The sequence below is a fragment of the Dipodomys spectabilis genome, unplaced genomic scaffold (assembly GCF_019054845.1).
Source record: "Dipodomys spectabilis isolate Male_0828 unplaced genomic scaffold, ASM1905484v1 ptg000679l, whole genome shotgun sequence".
NCBI lineage: Eukaryota > Metazoa > Chordata > Mammalia > Rodentia > Heteromyidae > Dipodomys > Dipodomys spectabilis.
Genome location: NW_024871356.1, coordinates 383,181 through 406,248, shown reverse-complemented (window position 1 = coordinate 406,248; position 23,068 = coordinate 383,181). Strand labels below are relative to the sequence as shown.

General features: G+C 38.0%; 1 pseudogene; it reads left to right on the top strand.

Moving 5' to 3' along the window:
- The first annotated feature begins 15,570 nt into the window (after positions 1-15,570).
- LOC122101714 lies at positions 15,571-15,667 on the top strand (annotated as a pseudogene).
- The last annotated feature ends 7,401 nt before the right edge of the window (positions 15,668-23,068 follow it).

Genomic DNA, 23,068 nt, shown 5'->3' with positions numbered 1-23,068 from the left:
AATCCTGGTGAAAGAAGCCAATTGTCCCACTTGCTTTCCTTATCAGTGAAAGTTCTGTGTCTCAGGAATGATGGATAATACATAGGCAAATCTATTCCCTATGTAATAGGATGTAAAAAAATTTATACATGTAATCATACTCTCTAAAATATATAATAAATACATAAAAAAAGAAAATGAATAACTACACTAACTGCAATATGCAGTAAACATGTATATTAAGTATAAATCAGGTATTTAAAATATATACAAATATTATTTTTTCGAGTGCTAGGGCTTGAATTCAGCCCCTGGGCACAGGCCTGACTTTCTTGTCTTCTAGCACGGTGGGCTTCCCCTTCTCACACAGTGCTGCAGATTTACCCAGACCCTGAGTTCAAATAACAGTCCTGGCAGAAAAAATGGTGTGAATTCCAAGCCAAGGAGCTCTCATAATTTTTAAAATATTTTTAATGTATATATGTATTTTCATTTTGTCAAGTACAAGGTTGAACTCAGGGTGTGGCAACTCTGCCTCAGCATTGATCACCCTAGATTGGGTTGCAGCCACTGGATCCACAGCCGAACCTGGGTTCCTGGGCCTCAATGGCTGAAAGGAAAAAAAAAAATTAAAACGACACAGAATAAAAATACAGAAACTTGCAGATGGCTGCCAGTTTTACATTTGTTTTCTTTTCAATGTGACCATCCTGGGTCTGAATGACACAGATGAAAAATGTTCATAACCTGGCATTGCTGAAGGCTGGCAGGCTTCTAAGGAAGCCGTAGGCCAACACGGCAACATAGGCCTTGTGTTCAAAGCCGGGTCCTGAACCCTACCAATGGAGGGAGATCCTAAGAGTCTCCTTCCTATTCATAGGAATACTGATGGAAGGTTATGAATGTGAAGTTTGAATTAGTTGTTCCTGAATGATACTACTATAAAATTAGAAAGAGATTTTAGAAGGCCGATGGATTTTAATGAATATTTGTGACACATTAAAAGAATACTATTAATTACATGGACACAATCATTTCGGAACAGTGATTGATTTAATTAACAATTCATTAAGGATGAAAACAGTAATATTAATTACATGGAAGCATAATAAATACCCAAGAATTGGTAGGAATCTAGCCTATATAACTGAATAATGTATACACATCTCTAGCACTCTATTAACATCTATATTTATTTGTGTACTGCCATCTGCATGTCAATATGTTCTTATTTTGTCAACCCCTGGGACTCTATCTCAGGTGCTGGAAACAGCTTATCAGCTCCATATGCCACAGGCAGGCGTGCTGATACTCACCCATTCATGAATTGGGCCTTCTAGGCTTTGAGTTCAGATGCCAGCATTCACAAAAATTGAATCGTGGAGTAAGAAGCCCATGGTGACACATGTTCTCCTTTTCTGTGAAAGTCCTGGGTGTCAGGTGTGAAGTTTCATACATAGGCAAATAATCTATATCCTATGTAACAAATGCAGTAAATATTCTATATGTAATAGCACTCAATAAAATAAATAGTAAATAAATGAATGAGACGAAAAATAAAATGAATAACTGCACTAAGCGTAATTTGGAGTCAACATACGGGGCTTGATCTCAGGGCCTGGACACCAACTGTCAGCTGAATTGGCTAGAGGCTGCTATGCTGGGAGTCACCCATTCATGAACTGACCCTTGTAGGCCCTGAGTTTACATCACACCACTGCCAAAAATTTAACCTTGGAGTGAGAAGTGGAGCATGACACATATTTTTCTTTCCTGTGAATGTGCTCGGTGTCAGGTAGGATGTATAATTCCGATGCAAATCTATATGCTATGTAATAGGTTGTAATAAATGTAAAAAGTGTCATAGATGGAAGAATTGTCACTATAATAAATGATAAGAGTATTGAAATAGTAGTGAATCCTTCTAGGATAAAATTAGGTGCAATAAGTATAGAGGTGCATTAAGTTTAATCAATATTTTATTAAGCATTAACAGAATAAAAATTGCATGGAGACATAATTAAATACCTAATTGGTAGTAACACATGATTCATACATAATTTAATTATATATAGATATGTGTCTCATGTATAAAATATGTAATTATATATATGGATGTATGTGCATATATATACATATATATATATATATACATATATATATATATGTATATATATATATATATGTATGTATATCCCAGCAGGTCTGAGATTCAGAAAAATCCTGAGGTTAAACTGGGAACGGTGAGGGGAGCCCCAGAACATGCAGTGTCTTGAAAGAAGTCTCTGTGTTTTGAGCTCATTGTATTAAATACAAATTTCCTAGCTTGGTGCCATTCATCAGTGCTACTCAGGAGTTTCACCTATAGAAATACATACATACATAGACAAAGACATAGAAGTACAGGCTTTTTTTGAGGGAGCAGGTCCTGAGGTTGAACTATGAACCTAGGCGTTGTCCTCAAGCTCCTTTTGCTCAAGGGTAATGCATTAAGCTTGAGTCACAGCCTCATTTTTGCGTTTTTATGTGATCTCTTAGAAATAATAGTGTCATGGACTGGATTCAAACTGTGATTCTCTACTTCTCAGCCTCCAGAGGACCTGGGATTACAGTCAGCAGCCACTGTCACCTTCTTTCTTTTTTTCTTCACTTTTTTAATTTTATAATTTTTTATTATTGTGAAAACATTGTACAGAGAGGTTACAATTACAAGGGCAAGATAGTTTCCAATACTATCTCTTCCCCTCTCCACCCTCTACTCCCAGCCCCCTACCACCACCATCCCCACCCCAACCCCGCACTCCACCAATGTTGTAAAGTTCATTTTTCGACATAATTTCTTGTATATCTCATTGTTGTAATGGGTCCACCTGTAAACCTATATAAACAGTTTGTTTTTTCCCTTCCTCTCCAAAAATTATATCAATATCAAATACAGTGAAAGCAGGTCTTATACCCTGGGAGAGGTACATACAAATCAACAAAGAAATATGTTGGAAAAAAATTGCAAGAAAAAACAAAATATTTGAATCCTTATCTTGGGTTTCATTTCGCCTAATATCAACTTGTCTGAGAGTTTCTGTTTGTCTCAGACATATACTAGTTATTGCAAATAAGGGAAACCATGGGACTTATATTTCTTTGGTCCTGGCTTACTTCACTTAATATAATTTTTTCCAAGTCTTTCCATTTCTTAACAAATGGGGATGTGACATTGTGGCTTAATTGGTAGAACACTCACCTTGAGCTGAAGAACTGAGCGAAAATGACCAGGCCCAGTGTTCAAGCCCCACGACAGACAAATTTTTTTAATAGAAATTTACTTCTTTAATTTTATAATCTGGACAATCTGACTTCTTAACAAGGTTATTCCAATGGTTTGAATTTATAAGTAAACTATCCAATGTTTATTAGAGCTGTTTTCACTGAGAATGATTTTCTCTCTTCATCTCACCCTCTGGTCTGAGGCCAAAAGTGAGAAATGAGTGTCACAGTATTTGGGAGCAAATATCCACAGGACATGCCAGTTCTGCCACTTAGCATTGAGCTGAGGTAAATTTACTGTCTCAGGATGACAGGAACGAAAGTTGGAGTGATCCTCATACTGTCTGAATTTCTCATTTTACCTATAAAATGATCTAATAATTATGAGTGTTTTGTGTCTCCAACCTGAATTATCTAGAACCCACTAGTAGCATCTTCATGTTTCCATTTTTCTCTAGTACATCTTGAGATTTAGACTAAGAGTTTCTGTGGAGCAGCTCCTCAGCAAATCCCTGAGAAAAGCTACTTGAAACCTCCTCAGGAGATAGCCATTCAAAGCTATCTGAACAGGAAAGTCTGTGAGACACTTGTCTCCAATAAAACACCAGAGAACCAGAAGTGGAGCAGTGGCCCAGGGGGTAGAGCTCTAGCTTTGAGAGAGAAAACCGAGCAGGAGATACAAGCCAGACCAGGCAGGAAAGCCTGAGAGTTGCTTATGTCCAATTAATGACCAGATGGCTCGAAGTGGAGCTGTGGTGGTGGTAGAGCCTCAGCAATGAGCAAAACATCTCAGGAACACATCAGAGCCTGAGTTTAAGCCTTGGGGTGGCTACAAAAAATCAAAAAGAGCAGGCCAAGTTAATGTATCAGTGCCTACTTATGTGGGTATACATATTACCTCCCCGAGTGCAAACAGACCTATGCAATTCTTCTGCTTTTATTTACTGGTTTAGTTTTCAGATATGGTAGTTGCTCACACTGCATCATTCTCTTCATTTCAGGCCATTTCTTTTCTCTTCCAGGTTTCCAGGCCTGTGTCCTTATATGATGCACAGTTAAGCTCTCAGCAGCCTTTATTTACATTTTATTATGAGGCGAAGGCAGCAACAGTCACAAATCAGGTAGAAGAATGGAAGATCAGGATTTGTAGAAGTAACCGGTATTCAGAAAATTAAACTTGGGAACATGAAATGATTGCATACTTATGTATAAACTACCATTAAGAAACAATGAGGAGGCTGGGAGTATGGATTAGTGAGAGAGTGCTTGCCTAGCATGCAAGAAGGCCTGGGTTTGATTCCTCAGATGCACATACACAGACAAGGCCAGAATTGTTACTGTGGCTCAAAGTAGCAGAGTGCTGTAGACAGTGCTCAGGCCTTGAGTTCAACCCAAGAACTGGCAAAGAGATAACTAGTTAGGTAGGTAGATAGAAAGAAGGAAAGAAAGAAAGGAAGAAAGAAAGGAAGAAAGAAAGAAAGAAAGAAAGAAAGAAAGAAAGAAAGAAAGAAAGAAAGAAAGAAAGAAAGAAAGAAAGAAAGAAAGAAAGAAAGAAAGAAGGAAAGAGAGAAGGAAAGATAGGTAGAAAGATAGATAGGTAGAAAGATAGATAGGTAGAAATATAGATAGAAAGTTGATAGATGAATCTGGTCTTAGATATCTTGAGGAAAGAAGGGAACACTTCTCAATCATGAGGCCTTCTGCAGTGTGCCAGGAAACCAGCATCGCCTTCACATAACCACAGAGCAGGAAGACTGTCTCTGTCCCATTTCTCAGGCAGCCAAGAGCCCCAAAGTCAAGAGAGCAGAGCCAGGTTCTAACTCAGGTGCCTGGAGACAGAGGAGAAACAGCCCTGCCTCCCCTTGGACTGGGGATTTTCATTAATGATGTGGAGAATGAAGCAAGGAGAATAGACTGGCAGAGGTAGAAGAAGGGTCTTCAATCCTGACAGATGGAGAGTCAAAAACCCACTCCCTAAGACCAGAGAGCAGGGTTTTCTACTCTGTTCCTCCCTTCTCCCCCACTAAACTGGCTCTGTATTAGTAACGTAAAGATAGCCTGAGGCTCCCTTCACGTGAAGGAGGAAGATTAATTAGTCATTGTTTGAAGGGGCTGAGAAAAGCCTGACACTGGTGTAACTCTAACAAATGTTTCAGGTTTCATTGCTTCCTGTGCCTGGAATGAATGAACTGGTTTTGCAGCTCACTTCATTGTTGAGTGTGTACATTCTGCCTCCTAATGTGTTCCTCGGAATGGCCCAGTTCCTTAGTGGCTCACAGGCTGGTGTGCTCATGTAGACCCATTGGGCAGTTGGGCCACCTAGGTCCAAAGTTCGAATCCCAGCACTGCCAAAAATTCACCCTGATGTGAACAGCCAGTCATTGCACCTGTTTTCCTGTGCTGTGCAAGTCTTGGGTCTCAGCGAGGAGGGAGAATTCTCTATAGGCAACTCTATAGCCATGGGAATAGGTTGTCATCCAGGTCAACACAGTTATATCTCTCTATTGGTCCTTCGTCCACCCTGCGAAAGACAGATGGGGTCCAAGGAAAGAGAAGTGTGCTGCTCATCCATTCCCCAACCTCCCTTAGTCCCAGAGACAATCAGATGCAGTGGAGAGTCAAGGCAAGCAAGAACTTGTTTATTATTACATAGCAAGCCTTTTTAAAGCAAAAGACTTCAGAGCACGGAGGGGGAGGAAAAGAAACCAATCAATCACTGTAAAGGTCACAATATCATATGCTTTTCACCTGGGGCCCAGGGTTTAATTGGCCCTAGTGCTTCTGAACTTTCCCTGCCATTCACGAGCTGTTCAGGCACTGACATCACTTTGCTTAATAATGGTAGGCAATCAGATTTTAACATAAACAACTCGGGCTCTGCCCACTCACCTTCCTCTCAGCGTCATCTTTGCTGCTCATGTGCCCCACATCTATCATCCTATTCTCAAGAAAATACACAATACATCAATGAATAAGACACAAAATAAAGAGAATGACTATATCGAATGCAAGATGCTGCCCAACCATGTATGGAAATACAGATCCTATGTTTAAATGATGAATTTATGACTATATTGGCCCCCACCAGGGCTCCATCTCAGGTCCTGAGAACAGCCTAGCTCCTTAGTGCCTCACAGGCTGGTATACTGACCATGACTGATTCACGAGTTGGGCCAGGTAGGCCTTAAGTTCAAATCTCAGCCCCAAAAGATTCACCTTGATGTAGAAGCCAATCAATCCACCTGTTTTCCTGTCCTGTGAAAGTCCTGGGTCTCAGTGGGGATGGAGAATTCTATATAGGCAACTCTATAGCCACGGGAATAGGTTGTCATCCATGTCAGCACAGTTATATCTATCACCATACTCAATAAAATACACAATACATCCCTGAATAAGACACAAAATAAGAAGAATAATTACACTGAATACAAGATGCATATCACATCTATAGGTAAAGAGAGATCCTATGATTACAAAAGGTGGGCTTGCTATTTTGTCCAGTGTTGGGGCTTCAAATTAGGCTCTGGACCAGGCCTGACATTCTAGTCTTGAAGGATGGTGAGCTTCCCCTTTCCCCAAAGTGCAACAGAGCTACTCAGACCTCAGTTCAAATCCCAGCATTGACAAAAGATTCATTCTGTTGTCAGAAGTCAGGCATTGCACATGTTTCCCTCTGCTGTGAATGTCCCGTGTCTTAACTAGGATGGAGAATGCATAGACAACCCTATAACCATGGGAACAGGTTGTCATACATGTCAGCACAGTTATACCTGTCACCATACTCAGTAAAATAAACAATAACTCCATGAATTAGACACAAAGTAAGGAGAAGAGCACCGAATGCAAGATGCTGTCCACACATGTATGTAAATATAGATTCTATATCAAAATTCTGAATTTGTGACTATCTGGCTCTCTCTGGCACTCAATGTCAGGTCCTGGGAACGGCCTATCTCCTTTGTTGCTTACAGGCTGGTGTCCTCACCTTGAACCTTTCCCCAACTGGGCCTGCTAGGCTCAGAGTTCAAATTCTAACACTGCCAAAAGATGAATCCTGATGTGAGAAGCCCATCGATTCACCTGTTTTCCTGTCCTATGAAAGATCTGAGTCTCAGCTAAGATGAAGAATGCATGGGAAACCTTATAGCCAAGGAAATAGGTTGCCATCCACGTTAGCACTGTTATATCTGTCACCATTCTCAGTAAAATACACAATACTCCATGGATAAGACAGTAAATAAGGAGAAGAAGTACACCAAATGCAAGATGCTGTCCACACATGTATGTAAATATAGATCCTATGTTTAAATAATGAATTTATGACTATCATGGCCCACCCTGGGATCAATGTCAGATCTTGGGAATGGCCTAATTCCTTAGTTGCTCACAGGCTGGTGTGTTCGCCTTGAACTATTCGTTAATTGGTCTCCTGCCATTTGGAAGTGGCAGGACCAGGATTCCAAATGTGGGCTCCAGCTCTCACCACTTAAACCTCAGGATAGGGAACTCACCAGTCTGTCCAAAAACATCAGCAAGACCAATGATTAACCAGGCACCAGTGGCTCTCACCAGTCCTCCTTGATACATACAAGGCTGTTATAGGAGGATCATGGTCAAAATCACCCTAAGCAGGAAAGTCCTTGAGACCCCTGTCCAACTTGTGCCAACAAAGCCAGAAGTGGAGCGTGTGGCTCCAGTTGTAGAGGGCTAGCCTTGAGCAAAAGCAGCTCATGCACTGTGCCCAGATCCTGAGTTCATGGTCCGGGACTGGCAACAAACAGACATACAGAACAATCTGTGCAGGCATCCAGCTAAAGCAGGTCACCCTCTTATCCCCAATTGGATTGGACAGCTTTCCCTGGGAAAGGGGCTGCTGTCATCTTGATTCTGCCAATTCTGCCTGCATCACAGGATTCCAGCCTCACCTACATTATTTCTTGGTTCTTTCTGACCAATGGGATAAAAGAATGGTGGCCACGCCCACATTCCCTGCTGCCCTATAGTACTGGGATTCCCTCTGTTGGTTGAAACCACTACCAGCAGTTGAGGAAGCTAGAGGTGGCTGAGTGGTAAGAGACTCGAGGCCTAGGAGGAGAGGCCTTGGTCAGCCCCACCACATGCCCACCCCTGCCCCGGCCCCCTCACCACCTTCCCCTCAGCACAGCGTTTCAAACTTGGTGCTGCTGGCTCAGAACTGCAGTGCCTCTTTGGAGTCCTCAGTCAAAGGTGCAATGGTGTGCTGCCAGCCATCTTGTGGCCCTGATCTAATCATGGCACCCCTGTCCTCTGCTCTGGGCCTGAGTGTCTACCATGTCTCTTCCATCGCTGCTTGTCCTACCCAGAGCAGTTTCCAATAGCTTCTCCCAGCAGCATATGTGAGTGGCCACCACATAAGCCCGTATTCCACGACCCCATATCTCCTCTCCTCCCAACCACCGTGAACCCTGCCTGTCCCATGCCCCACAGTCTGGCCAAGGCCCTGCCACAAATGCACCCAAGGGATGGGGGTAAGTGTTGGCCCGAGGATCCCACTCCCATCCCTAGCAGCCAGAGTCCCAGGAAACGGGGAGATGCAGGGTTGGGTGAGGAGTGGGCACAACAGAGCCCCTGACCTGGATTAGTGGGAGCCACACAGAGGCGTATCTGCACCCTTCCTCTCCCTGGTGGGAACCTGGTGTCTTTAGTCAGAGTTTGAGTGCAGCATGTTCACACCTGCCTTCTGGGGTCTTTTCCTTTTTACTTGGGTGGAGGGCGTTGGATTATGAAGATAGACCCCCCCTTGCTGTGTGAGCCCTTGTCTTCTGTGCTGGGTCACCCTTTCACTTGAAGAGGGTCCCAGAAAAACCCAGTAGGGAGGTGAGGGTTCCGGTGGTTAGAACTGATGTGAATATCTGGGAGGAACGCTCCCGCCCCAACACACACACATACAACTGGCCTGTTCCCTCCTCCCCAGCTGTCAACAGTTCTTGTGGGTGATCACATTTTCCAGCTCTGCCAGCTTCTGCTGGTGCTCCCTGTCCATTTGGTCTCCAACAAACTCAGGAGAGGCACTGCTCTGAGTTTATATATGTGTGTGTGTGTGTGTGTGTGTGTGTGTGAGAGAGAGAGAGAGAGAGAGAGAGAGAGAGAGAAAGAGAGACAGACAGGCAGACAGACAGACAGACAGACAGAGACAGAGACAGAGACAGAGACAGACATAGACAGAGAGAAAGAAAGAGAGAGACAGATCATCTATCTCCTTGTACAGCCTGATGGTGCTCAGGTGAGTGATCAGTTGGAAAATTGCAGGTGCTTCATGTTGCCCGGGCTGGCTATGAGCCATGATCTTCATGTCTCAGCCTCCTGTGTAGTTAGGATTATAGGCCTGACCCACCAGCACCTGGCTTAAGTGTAATTCTGATCTTCCTTCTTTCAATCTCTCTCCCTCATAGGAACTGATTTGACTGGGTGCTGGAGGAGGTGGCCCAGCATCCCCAAGTGGCTGGAACCAAGGTTTACCTCTCATTCTGGAGGTGGGTTGTGGGTCAGGAGCTGTTTCACTCATTCTGTTGTACCAGGTCCATGAAGTAAGCCCCTCTGTGCCCTGGCTAGACCGTGACGATCATTCATTGTCCATCTAGCCTTACTGGACTTAGTATTTTGTTCTATGTACTTTTCTAGCAAAAATTTCTATCCAAAATTATGATACATAGTCACCTAATGAAAATGTAATGCCATCTTAAGAAAGTCATTAAGGGCTCTGGGAATGTGGCTTCATGGTATGGTGATTGCCTAGCATGCATGAAACCCTGAGTTCAATTCCTCAGTACCACATAAACAGAAAAAGAAACACTGGAAGGGATGCTGTGCCTCAAGTGGGAGAGTGTTCCCCTTTAGAAAAAAAAAAAGCTGAGGAATAATTCCCTAGCCCTGAGTTTAAGTCCCAGGACTGGCAAAACAACAACAGCAACAAAAACAAAAACAACAGCAACATTTAGTTAGTAAATGAAAAAAAATAAAGAACCCATACTTGGAATATATAATTGCTCTTTCCATACTGATACCTGACAATAGTCCCTAATTCATGTACGTTACCTATATTAGGATAGTGTGTTGAAAAAATGTTTTGTTCATTAGGTCACAGCAATTAATGCCAGGAATGTGCTTAGATGTCAGGTGAAGATTAATTCTGTAAATTCAAAGATTCCAGGGTTTTGAGTGGTCACTTCTAATCAGAATGAGAAAGGGAGTCTAAGTGAGATTTGGAAACCTTCTTGGCCAGTCTTGGCACCAAAAAGGCAGAGGCTAGTTAACAGTTGTGACAGAACAGAAGGAATAACTCCAGATGGAAGGAATAAATGATAGTAACTAAGATATAGCAGAAAGTGTTCCAGGGAATCATTTTCAGTTATTGAAGAACTTGTTGTCACCTAGGAATATTCCTCGTTGCCTTTAGCATTCTAAACCTCTTAAGCTAGTTCTTAATCTCTGGGTGATAAATGTATCTCCTTCTATGCTGTTCTTTCATACATGATCTCCTTTGCTTTCTAATAATCTGTCTTTCTCTTTCTCTATGAACATTTCCTGACACAAAATACACCTACACAGATGGAAGAGGATGCTAATGCAAGGGTCTCATAGCTCATAAGTCATTAATGTAATAAAATGGAAAAAGAGGACATATTTATTGCTACCTCTATTATTCTGAAAACCTGCAATGTCACATCATTTGATTCAGATTTCCATTCTTTGTCTACTTAGTGTCATTAACTGCACTAAATGCAAATATGAGAGGGGTGCTGGTGGCTCATGCCTGTAATCCTAGCTACTCAATAGGCTGAGACCAGAGGATTGTGGTTCAAAGCCAGCCTGTTCAGGAAAGTCCATGAGACACTGATATTAATTAACCACCAGAAATCTGGAAGTACTGCTGTATCTAAAGTGGTAGAGTGCTCAATTTGACCTGAAGAGCTGAGGGACAGCACCCAGGATCAGAGTTCAAGCCCCACAACTAACAAAAAAGTGCAAATATGACTTTAAGTTTCCCCAAAAGGAATGATGACATCAACAGTAATTTTGTAAGCAGAGAAAAAAATTCCAAAATGATTCAGTGCACCTACTTTTGCTGAGTTTTTAAAGTTACGGCTTCTTTGCTGGACATATTCTCTTCTTTTAAAAATTGTCAAATATTAGCTTTATAATAAATTTCATCTTATATTTCTTGGTTTAAGACAGAAGTCCATACAGTTGATGTCACTTGGGTTTCTTAATATCTTAGTTCAAAGCCAACCCAGGCACGAGAGTCTGTCAAACTCTTATTTGTAATTAAACACCAAAAAATCCAGAAGTAAAGTTTTGGCTCAATTAGTAGAGTACTAGCTTTGGAGGTAGGTGGACAGAAAAGACAATTGATCAGTTACAGGGTCCAGCCTCTGAGTTCAAGCCCCAGAACCAGCACAAACTAAACAAACAAGCAAATAAAAGAAACCCTAGGTATTTCTTTGGGACCCTACTTAAAGGAGTACTGGTCTGAGAAGAGGCTGCTTTTGCTGATCATACTCACTGCAATCTGCTTTTTTGGAATCCTTATTGCTATGGAGAACTCAGGACCAGACTAAAGGAATTGATAACTGAATCTTACAACAAGAGAATCAGCTCAGGAGTGAAACATCCACTCATAAGACACGTTAAAGCCTCCATATCTTTGTTTCTTTGCAGTACAATACTTTTAAAACAACATTATTTCTTCTTCTTCTATGCTGGCCTTCAAATGGCACATTGTTTACTTTTGTAATACTCTCAACTAGAAGATTACAGACAAGTTTATGTGAGTAAAGAAGACACTCAAAACAGCCAGATTCCTTCAAGCCTCAAATTCTTTTCTTGTACAGTAAAAAGGAAAGCAAAAGTTCACTTGAACTTTTAAATTCCTCTATGTTCAATTCCTCTCCTGGGATCAGTTTCCACATCCATTAACAATAACTTTCACTTACTTCCAGTAACAATCTATGGTAATATGTTCTTGATCTTGTTTCTTCCATAGTATCTTTAAGCTATCAAGTGTGGCTGAGGACAGGACTATCCAGTTCAGACAAAGAGAACTCGAAGAAGAAAGATAAGGTTTGCAGCAGATGTAGGTGATTTATAATCTTAGACAATCTACTTAAATCTGTTGAAAATTCTCCCCTACCCCAAACTGCCCTCTTTTAAAAGCTTTGTTTGCTTTTCCCAAGACTGCCCTTCATTAACTATTTAAAATTTTGAGGGATCATATTCATACTCTCTAGAGATTGATGTTTGGTTGTGATTTTTATGTGTTTTTGCTTTTTGTGTTTTTTCACTGAATTTCAAAAGGTTGTGCAAGTGTGTTACAATTAAATATATCAAATTGTCCCATGCTCCTGGATCAGAGTCACTCCTTCTATCATTCCTACCCCTTCTCCAAGATTTAGTTCTGATTTAACACTTCCTTTATCGCATGTGTACATTGAGTATTATAGCTGTACTTTCCCCTTGTTCTATTTTTCTTTCTTTATTGTGAAAATACTGTACAGAGGGGTTACAATTACATGGGCAAGATAAGGAGTACATTTCTTATCAAGTATTGTAGCCTCCGCCTTTGTTTCCCCTTCCCATCCTCCCCTCGACCCCCACACAATCTTCCTACCCCCCCCCACCAAAGTTGCAATTTTTGTTTTCAACGTAAGTACTTGTACATCTCCCTTGTTCCATTTTTCATTAATTCTATGTCTTTACTATTATTCCTCTCTGGTTTCAAATTCCTAATAGTCATTCTGTTAAACTGTCTGTTGATATTTTGACAGGTTTATATACATTCCATGGAATGTCAATGCTGCATATACTTGAACTGATGTCAGCTTTTATTTCCATAATTCATTCATCTGCAATAACAATTTGCAAGTCTGGAGACGTGAAACACCTAGACATGCTGTTATTCTCATCCATTTGGAAGATTCATCTTTAGTCAACAAGAAAGTTTAAAAATGGCTTAGAATGTATTCCTAACTACAAATTTTTATAAATGGCTTTGTAAAATAGTGTGTGATTATTTAACTTAACATGGGATAATACTTTATTCTATGTATGAGTTTTGGAAAAAGAAGTAAACTAAAATTTACTACTATAGAGAAATATGATAGAAATGGAAGACAGATTTTATGTCATATCTCTGAAGAGTATCCAAATTCAAGACATAAAGTCATATTTCTTACTATGTTAGACGGATAGGGAAAACATAAAACAACATATGATAAGGCAATTATTTGTGACTTTTTAAAATGTACCTTATTAAGCGATGAAATTTAATATATTAGCTAACTTTTGGGTTTGAAATATGGGAGGCTGATCTGTTTAACACATTTCTGGAAGGTACCTACTGAACAACAAAAGTGGTGGGTTGTACTATTTCTACAGTTTAATAAATGGTGGAACCTATTTGGCATTAGTGCTGGGTAAATAAATCAACTCTATTTAACTTCCTCTCTACACATAAAAAACTTGTAATGTCACTAAATATCATCTAATTGTCAAATGTTATTTTGGAGAATGTGATTTTAAAAAGTTTATTTGAAAAGGAATACATTTTCACGAGATTAAATGCATGTTAACATTGGTTTGAGTGTGACAACATTTTTATAGCACAGAACCAAGTTGTACTGAAGTACCTGTGTTTTGAAGCACTAAGGAGCTTTTCAATTAATGTTTTTCTGAATTACATTTGACCTCTAAGTCAAGTTTTCCATGACTTGGTAGACCAATTATGGATCTATTTTTCCAGGAACTATTTTTTAACCAACTTATGCTGGACTGAAATCTTTCATTAATCATTAGAGGAGAGGTACTAAAAATAATCTTATGACACTTTGAGATCTTGTTCACTCATAATGGCTGGTCATCTGTAAATTGAAAATTTGAATTACAGTACATTCTCTCAGATTTTGTGATCTCATCCTTCCTTTTAAATTGCCTTGAATTTCACAATTGCTTACTGCTAATTTCTGCATCTCAAGAAATTGGAGCCCTGAAATATAGGAAATGAGAAATTGAGATGGGTCTTGAATTATTTTCTGTTTCCATGATGCATGAGAAGCAGAGTAAAATCCCTTATAGATTAGAGGAAAACATTGTTTTTTACCATGTGAATTCAGAAGATCAAGAACACTTACAAAGTATCACAAGTTTATACCGAAGACATGGTACTGATAACTTTTATATTCTAAAATATTTTCTAAACCTAATTATTCATATTCCAATTGTATTTATTGTAATAAATAAATATCAATTTGCCAAATTATCAACTAATTCTAGTAAGTTTCACTGTGTGAAATATGAAATCAGCACATATAAATATAAAATAGATAACTATGTATAATATAATAAAAAGGCACATGTTTTGCATTGTTCTGTTGTGGTTAGGGTTTCAAAGGCAACTATGTTTCAAAATATTATTCTATTTTCTCTAACTTAGTGTTTGATAGAGTTAGACCTAAAGCTTTACCATTTGTAAATTTATAGCCTAGAAGCAAGAGGAAACATGGTGATTAAAACATTAACAATTTAAGGCCTAATAATGAGGAGAAACATAGGGACTTCCACTGCAACTATGAAAATATTTGATGATAGAAAGGCAGTAGTGTAATTGCTGCATGGTTGGATGGTAGACAGGCCAGGACATTAGGTAATAAATGCATATGAACAATTTATTCTCCCCCTTGTCTTTAGCTACTTTTGAAATGGTAGGTAAAATAAACAATTATATTTTGATAAATACGTTCTAGTCTGAACAGTTCTGTCTGAAATGTTCATCTCTCTATGATCCCTTGTAACTAAGATTTGTTTTGTTCAAGTAAGACAATCTAGGGTGTCAGGGTAAGATATTCTGGTTGGTCTGCTCCTACATGGAAGAAGGGTAAAGCGTCAGGGAGATATTTGTGCCTGTAAGACCTCATTTGGGAAAATTTCAGCTGTAGAGGTTTAGAAGTAGCTCTTAAGCAAAGCTTACTTTCAATCCATTAGCTCCACAAATGTAACTCAGTTAGATAAATAAGTACTTGAAAAAGCCATCACCTTTGGACCTAGCTATAAATTCTTGAAATTACAATCAAATCCCAAATGAAAAAGACTTAAAATAATTATTGACACAAAATATTTCAAATATGAGCAATCGACTGAACAATATAATTTTTTCCAGTATTCACAGAATTTTAGGGAAATAAGATCAATCGCATTGTTAGGAACAATAAGGTTTCCTTGTTACAAATAGGCACCCAAGGATATAAGCCTGTTTAAAGATTGCATCATTAACTACTTAAATTTAGAGGACACTACATGCTTCAGCAACACGTATACCCAAATTAAAATACAGAGATTAACATGGCACTTGCACAAGGATGATATGAAAATTTGTGAAGTATTGCATATTTTTCATTATTCAGATTCAAGAAATGAAAAACAGTTATTAAAAAGCTGATTACAAAATTACAAATGTAATAATACATGTAATTCATATAATTAAAAGTTAGTTTGACCTCAGTGTATAAAATCTTCACCTTAGAAAGGTCTTTACATAGCATAACCTTTACAAAACTGTTGAAAATAGACAACTTTGTCACTTTCTCCAAAGAAATAAAATAGTATAAGGACCTAGGAAAAAAAGAATCTTAAACTGTTTCTATCTGGAATGCAATCTGAAAGGACATACAAATGAACCTATATATTATAAAACAATGTAGAATTTAGAGTATAACTAGGAGAGAATAAAAAAAGATTATGGACATTATACAAACATAGATTATAGAATATTTTAAAATATACTATTTTCAGACAATGACCAGAAATACTTTAGTTTCTCTACTACTCATTTCAAAAGATAAGTTAAAATTATTTCTGATTAAAAAATAACAAACTCTGCAGAAATCATTATAGATGTATATAAAAACTCTTGAATATATTTTGACATCAAATGCAGGCAATTCACTTGGAAGTATTCCACAGAATCCATGAATTTTTACAGTAAGAGATTGTTGTTGCCAGGCGCCAGTAGCCCACGCCTATAATCCTAGCTACACAAGAGGCTGAGTTCTGAGGATCTCGGTTCAAAGCCAGCCCGAGCAGGAAAGTGCATGAGATTCTTATCTCCAATAAACCACTAGAAAACTGGAAGTGGAGCTGTGGTTCAAGCGGTAGAGCACTCTCTTTCAGCCGAAGAGCGCAGGGATAGCACCCAGGCCCAGAGTTCAAGCCCCACAACCAACAAAAAAAAACAACAACAACAACAATGAGATTTCTTTTATTTAGATTGTGAAAATATTTTGTATGGACATAAAAGGATGGACTGTCATTTTTGAAATTTAAGAAACTTAACCAAACCATTAGGACTGAGGAGAACAATTTGTACAGCCTTCCACAACTTCAAAGATGTAGTGATACATACTTTTCCGTTTGGCCATATCAAATGCAGTTTTTTCCAAGTTGTTCTTCAGGCCTGGATTGACATAAGGGTTCAACAGAAGTAGATCCAAAGTATCTTTGCTATCTCAATACTCAGCATCAAGATGCAAGTTGGTCAAGAGGCCTTTAGTTTTGGCATTGGTATCTGCATCATGATGAAGTGAAAAAGAAGCCACAATGGTATTATTCCAGATATATGCATTGTGCTGGGGTGTCCAGCCATCTACAGTTACTGCATCTGCCGCTGAGCCATCAACTCATGGACAATGTCTAAGTGTCCACTGTAGGCTTCCCGATGAAGTTGGGTATATTCATCGTCATCCCTAGTATTCACATGAGTGGCCTTTTAGGAAAGTAGTCTCCACACTGTAGTAAGCTGATTATTTTCAGCAGCCCAAAGAAAAAATTTGTTTCGATCCTTCTCCATTTAATTCTTGCAATTGATATCATTCCTCACTTGTTCATCTTATTCCTCATTTTCATCATAATTGCCTAACCAGAGACTTTGAATGCCAATGGGAATAAGGTGTCCATGTATTTCCCTACATAGATTGAACTGGTCAGAAATATCCAGTGAATTTTCTGCATATGTTTTTTCACCATGATTTCTATTCTCTTTTTCCATTATTACTACTCAAAATTATTCTAACTTGAGAGTAGGGAATTTATGGAGAGCAGAGGAAAAATGTTCCTCAATATTCAAAGGTACAGACTCAAAGTGAGGACCATGGGTGTCTTTAAGTGCAGCTTATTCTAGGAATTAGAAAATATGAAATAATGACTTCTATAAAAATGATCTGGGAAATGTCAGAGCAGAAAGTGAAATGAGGAAACCAAAAACATAAAAGCAAAATAAATTAGGATAATTATGTAGCAATAATATCATGCTGATTCTGAACTGCTCTTTGTTTGTTTGTTTTTGGGTCCGGGGGTGGGGCCTGAACTCTGGGCTTGGGCACTGTCCCTCAGCTCAAGGCTAGCGCTCTACCACTTGAGCCATAGTGCCACTTCCGGCTTTTTTCTTTTTGCTTATGTGATGCTGAGGAATAGAACCCAAGGCCTCAGGCATGTAGGGCAAGCGCTCTACCACTGAGCCACCTTCCCAGCCCGATCTATTGTTTTGATTATATTCTCTAAGAAGAAAAAGTGAGAATAGATAGCAAAGGACTACTAATATGTTTGACTTCTCATTAAGCACCTTCATTCACCAAAATCACATGAAAACAATAGACAGGCCTACTTTATTAGATGAAAACAAGTGTCTTTAAAAAACAAAACAAAAGAATTTAAGTAGTCATGCAAAGGACTTCGATTTTACTACAGCACTATACATTTTTTTATAATATTGGGTAACAATAAATATTGGATCCATTAGAAAGCTCTTAAAGCTTATATGTTCAATAGTAAGTTCTCTTACACTATATCATGATATTTTTGTGTATGATCTTAAGAAGAAATTTACATTACTAACTTGAATTTCTGACAGAACAACATCATCACTGCACATCTTGCTTTTATCATCTACGTTTTAAATTACTATTTAAATATGTGCATTAGATAAGCATAAAAGAATAATAGAAGCCACGCTGATGGCTCATGTCTTTAATCCTAGCTAATCAGACAGATGTAATCTTACGATTGAGGTTTGAAACCAGACCAAGAAACAAAAAGTCCAGGGGCTGGGAAGGTGGCTCAGTGGTAGAGCTCTTGCCTTGAATGCATGAAGCCCTGGGTTTGATTCCCCAGCACCACATAAGCAAAAAGAAAAAAAGGCAGAATTGGCACAGTGGCTCAAGTGGTAGAGCGCTAGCCTTGAGCTGAAGAGCTGAGGGACAGCACACAGGCCCAGAGTTCAGGCCCCAAGACCGGACCCACACCCCCCAAAAAAGAAAAAAGTAAAAAAATCCATTAGATTCTGATTTGAAGGTAACCAGCAAAAGCTAGAAATGGTACTGTGGTACAAGCGGTAAAATGCTAGCCTTGAGAAAACTAAAACAAAAAAAACAACAAATTCTGGGACAGTGCCAGGCCCTAAGTTCAAGCCTTAGTATTAGCACCAAACAAATGAATGAATTACTTAATTAAAATAAATTAAGTGGTCACATGTGTCAAGGCAAGTAAAATGTAACACCCGTGGTGACTGGATTGTGTATTATTTTGTAATGAGGTAAATTATCATTTGTCCTAATCACTAATATTTTATTTGAACTTTTTTGTACAATAAACCCTGAATTTAGCATGCCTGTATATGTGTGTGTGTACATGTGCACACATGTGTGTATGTGTATATGTATGTGTGTGCTGTTGCAATGTTGCTTGTCAATGTGAACAAGTTAAGCCTGAAAAGATCTAACTGTGTTGCAATATTTTATTTATCAGTATCTGTCATGTCATCTCTATGGAACCACCCTTCTGTACATTTTAGTTGTCAAATAATAACATCATCATAATCAAAGCATTTACAACATTAAGTTAGATAAAAGAGACTGCTTTCAGCTCTTATTATATGTTAGGTGAGAAGATACAGACATAATTAGGTAGTAAGTTATTGGTGTAAGCTGATTGTCAGTACAAAATATGTATTTGATCTCTTAAATTGTTTATACATTTAAGATATACTCATGAAGTGGGTTTGCCTGACTTGACCAAACAAGTATTACTCTCTGGTTATTCCTGTGAAACACAAGATCGATAAATTCTTTCCAGATTTCTGTTGAAAATAACTTTCTTACTAAGATCATATCTATTCTAAGAGATAATCAACTCCATATTACATTTGAATATCCCATCTTATTGCCCGAAAATCAGTATTGTGGATATGCTTGTTAGATATTCCTTTCAAAAACAAGCAAACAAAATCATGTGTCATCACCAAATGGTGGATGTATTTGAAGTTGTTTTGTACATGCAAAGGGATCTTCTAGAATGGCTCTTTTGTGGGATTAACTATTGCAACTTTAACAAATAAGGCTTTTTAAATATCTTTTCCAATATAAATAACATTCCAGAGCGAGTCTTAAATTTCTGAAAAAACTTTTGACTATTTAAGTATTATTTCAGTTCATTGACTGTAGAGCTAAAGACATTTCGAAATAAATATTGTTAAGATCTGAAAATGTAAGTAGGTATATAGGCTTTTTATGCATCATTTTATGAAAACCCAATTTTTATGAAAGTAAATGAAATAGAATAATAGAATGTAAGTGAATTTCATAAGCTAATTATTAGTATAACTTTATTTTCTATTAACACAGTCCTTTGAATGTAGATGATGCAGTTAAATTATTTCCTTTGTGTCTCTTAACTTTAGTTAGTTTAGAATCTGTATACGTAGAAGAGTGAATTTGTAGTATAAATAAAGGTCTTTAAAATGATTAGGATTAATCTTGTGTTTTGTGTCCTACGCCCAAGAAAATAAGTTATTTTCAAGTGTTAATAGTTTATCATCATCATTATCATTATCATAATACATTTTGAAAAAAATGCAGTAGTATTGATGTCTTTTTAAACCAATTGTATTCACAAGTTGGAGAGTCTTAAATTCATACGTAAGTCTTGGTGTCTATGAGTTTTAACCTCTTGTTCCTAACATTAATTAATTAATGATAGGTCAGACTGCATTTTGGGGTATATGAAACGTAAAATATTTATCTGGTTCAAATGTGATTTTTATATCAGTCTTGCTTTAAGAACATTTTAAAGTAATACATTTCTCTCAAAATGTTGGGTGTAAAAGCAATCAAAATACTTCTAATGGTAAACAACTTAGGTGAGCAATGTGGAAATGATTGTTTCCATAAGATCTGCAGTCTGTTTCCAACAGGATTTGGCAGGTCGTTCTTTCACTATGACTGTGTTAAACAGAGATGTGGTCCCCAGGCAGTGCAGAGTTCAGTCATGGGATAGTATATGATTTCTACTATTTTCAGCGAGAAATCAAGAATGTTATAGTTTAGCAGTTCCTTTCACCAGGGAAGTATAAATTGATTATGAACTTAGAGTTTTCATATTACAGTTACTTATTTTCTTTTTTTTCTTTTTTTCTTTTTTTTTGGTCAGTCGTGAGGCTTGAACTCTGGGCTTGGGCAGTGTCCCTGTGCTCTTCCACTCAAGGTGAACGCTCTGCCTTTTGAGCCACAGTGCCACTTCCACTTTAGTAGTGGTTTATTAGAGATAAGAGTCTCACAGTCTTTCTTGCCCGGGCTGGCTTTGAACTGTGATCCTCAGATCTCAGCCCCCTGACTAGCTTGGATTTCAGACGTGAGCCACCGGCATCTACCTGTTAAATATTTCCTAACAAAGTTAAAGGGAGATATTATTAGAGTGTGCCCAACAATTTTGGGAAATTTTCTTAGAATTAGTAGACTGAATGCTGGTATTTTAGTCATAAAATAGAATGAGTTTATTTGATATGGTGGGAATGAGCCACATGCTAACACTTACCATGTGTGCAATGTTGTAATAGTAATTCCAACTCAGAAGTCTTCAATATCATCATCTGAGAATTAAAAATAGAAGTAGTTCCATTTTATGGTATTATTATGAGTATTAAATTAGATATCATAGGTAAAGTGCTTGGAAAAACAAGCAGTATTTGATACTTTCTACTTGTTATTTTATAATGTGATGATTCTAATATTTTTACTGTGATTTTTATATTGTGTCTATTTAGGATATGCAATGTGCTGAATTAATATTCATTGCATTGTGAGAAAAATACCTGCAGATAAAATTTCTGAGGAGGAAATTATTATATTGACTCATGGTGTAAGAGAACACAGTTTAAGATCAGATATCTCCATTGTTTTTAATTATATTTTTATTAAATAATTGTATGAAGAAATTTCCCTTTAACAAATCAGTTTATAAGTACAATGGATCGTTAAATAACTTTCCCACACACTTCCAAACCTCACCCCACTTTATTTTTTCTAGTTTCATACTATCTGCATTGAATATTATGCCTTCATTGTCTTCCTTCATAGCTCTCTTTATTCCTTCCCTTTGACTTCCCCTCACACCTTCCAAGTGATAGTTTTCTGATATTCATTTTGTAGGATTAAAAGTTCCATTTTATAAGAAAATAAACCTTTTAACTAATCCTCAGCAAATAGCATGGGTTGGTTAATACTGTTGTCTAAACTTGCATAAATTTTGGCTTCAAAATACAGACAGAACATGGGTCCTTTGTGTGACTGGCTCTGAATTAACTTACTTAACACATTTTTAGATCTATCTATTTCATCACAAATGATTTAACAGTCTTTATAATGGATGGATGCAATTCAATTGTGTATATGTGCTACACATTCTCCAACCCTCCATCCGCCAAAAGGCATCTGGACTGTTTCCATAACGTGCCTATGGTGAATCATGCAGCAGTGAACATGGTTGTGAAAGTGATTTTACTGTAATCTTTTGGAAGAATTCATCACTATCTTTTTGGGAGCAATCCTCTAGCCAATTTTACAGAATATGCACATCCCTCCCTTCATCTCCATCACAACGTGTTGCAAGTTTTCAAAAACAAACTAACCCCTAATGGTCTCAATAAGCTAAAACCACACGGTGCCCATATTTTTCAATACATTTTTTTCATAATTGTACACATAATTTAGTGAGAACCTTCGATGTACTTTCCTAATGTAGGAATGAGGGACATGACAATGGAGTAAAAGTAAGAAATATGCAATGTAATTGCCTATTATCATATTTAAAATCTTTTTCAGCTCTAATTCATAGACCCACTATTATTTTAATCTTTATTTGATTGCTTCATCTATCTCCTAAATTATAACAGGTGATTTAATTACAAAGGCAAAAAAGTGTAGTTTGATTTTGACACTCATGTGTGAGGATCCATGATATGGGCAATACATGGATTGAAATTAATAGCCATTATTTATTTTGTTAAAGTAAAATTGGTTTTCCCAAACTGATTCTTGCAATACATATTCAATTCAACAAGAAACATTTGACAATTCCTTGTTTTATTCCTCATTAACTTTTGTTTCCATTTTATTTTATAACGAATGATGATTTCATAAACCTACTATAGATACAAAAATATATTAAATATTTCTATCTGAGGATAGGAAGGTGGCTCAGTGTTGAAGCGCTTGCCTTGCATGCATGAGGCCCTGGGTTCAATTCCTCAGCACCACATAAGCAAAAAAAGGAAAAAGCTGGAAGTGGCGCTGTGGCTCAAGTGGTAGAGCGCTAGCCTTGAGCTGAAGAGCTGACGAACAGCACCCAGGCCCAGAGTTCAGGCCCCACGAACAAACCTCCCAAAATTATTTATATCTGTATGCATTGATATATACGTACACACATATATTATACAGGTTATAATGATAAATTATAACTTCTGTAACAA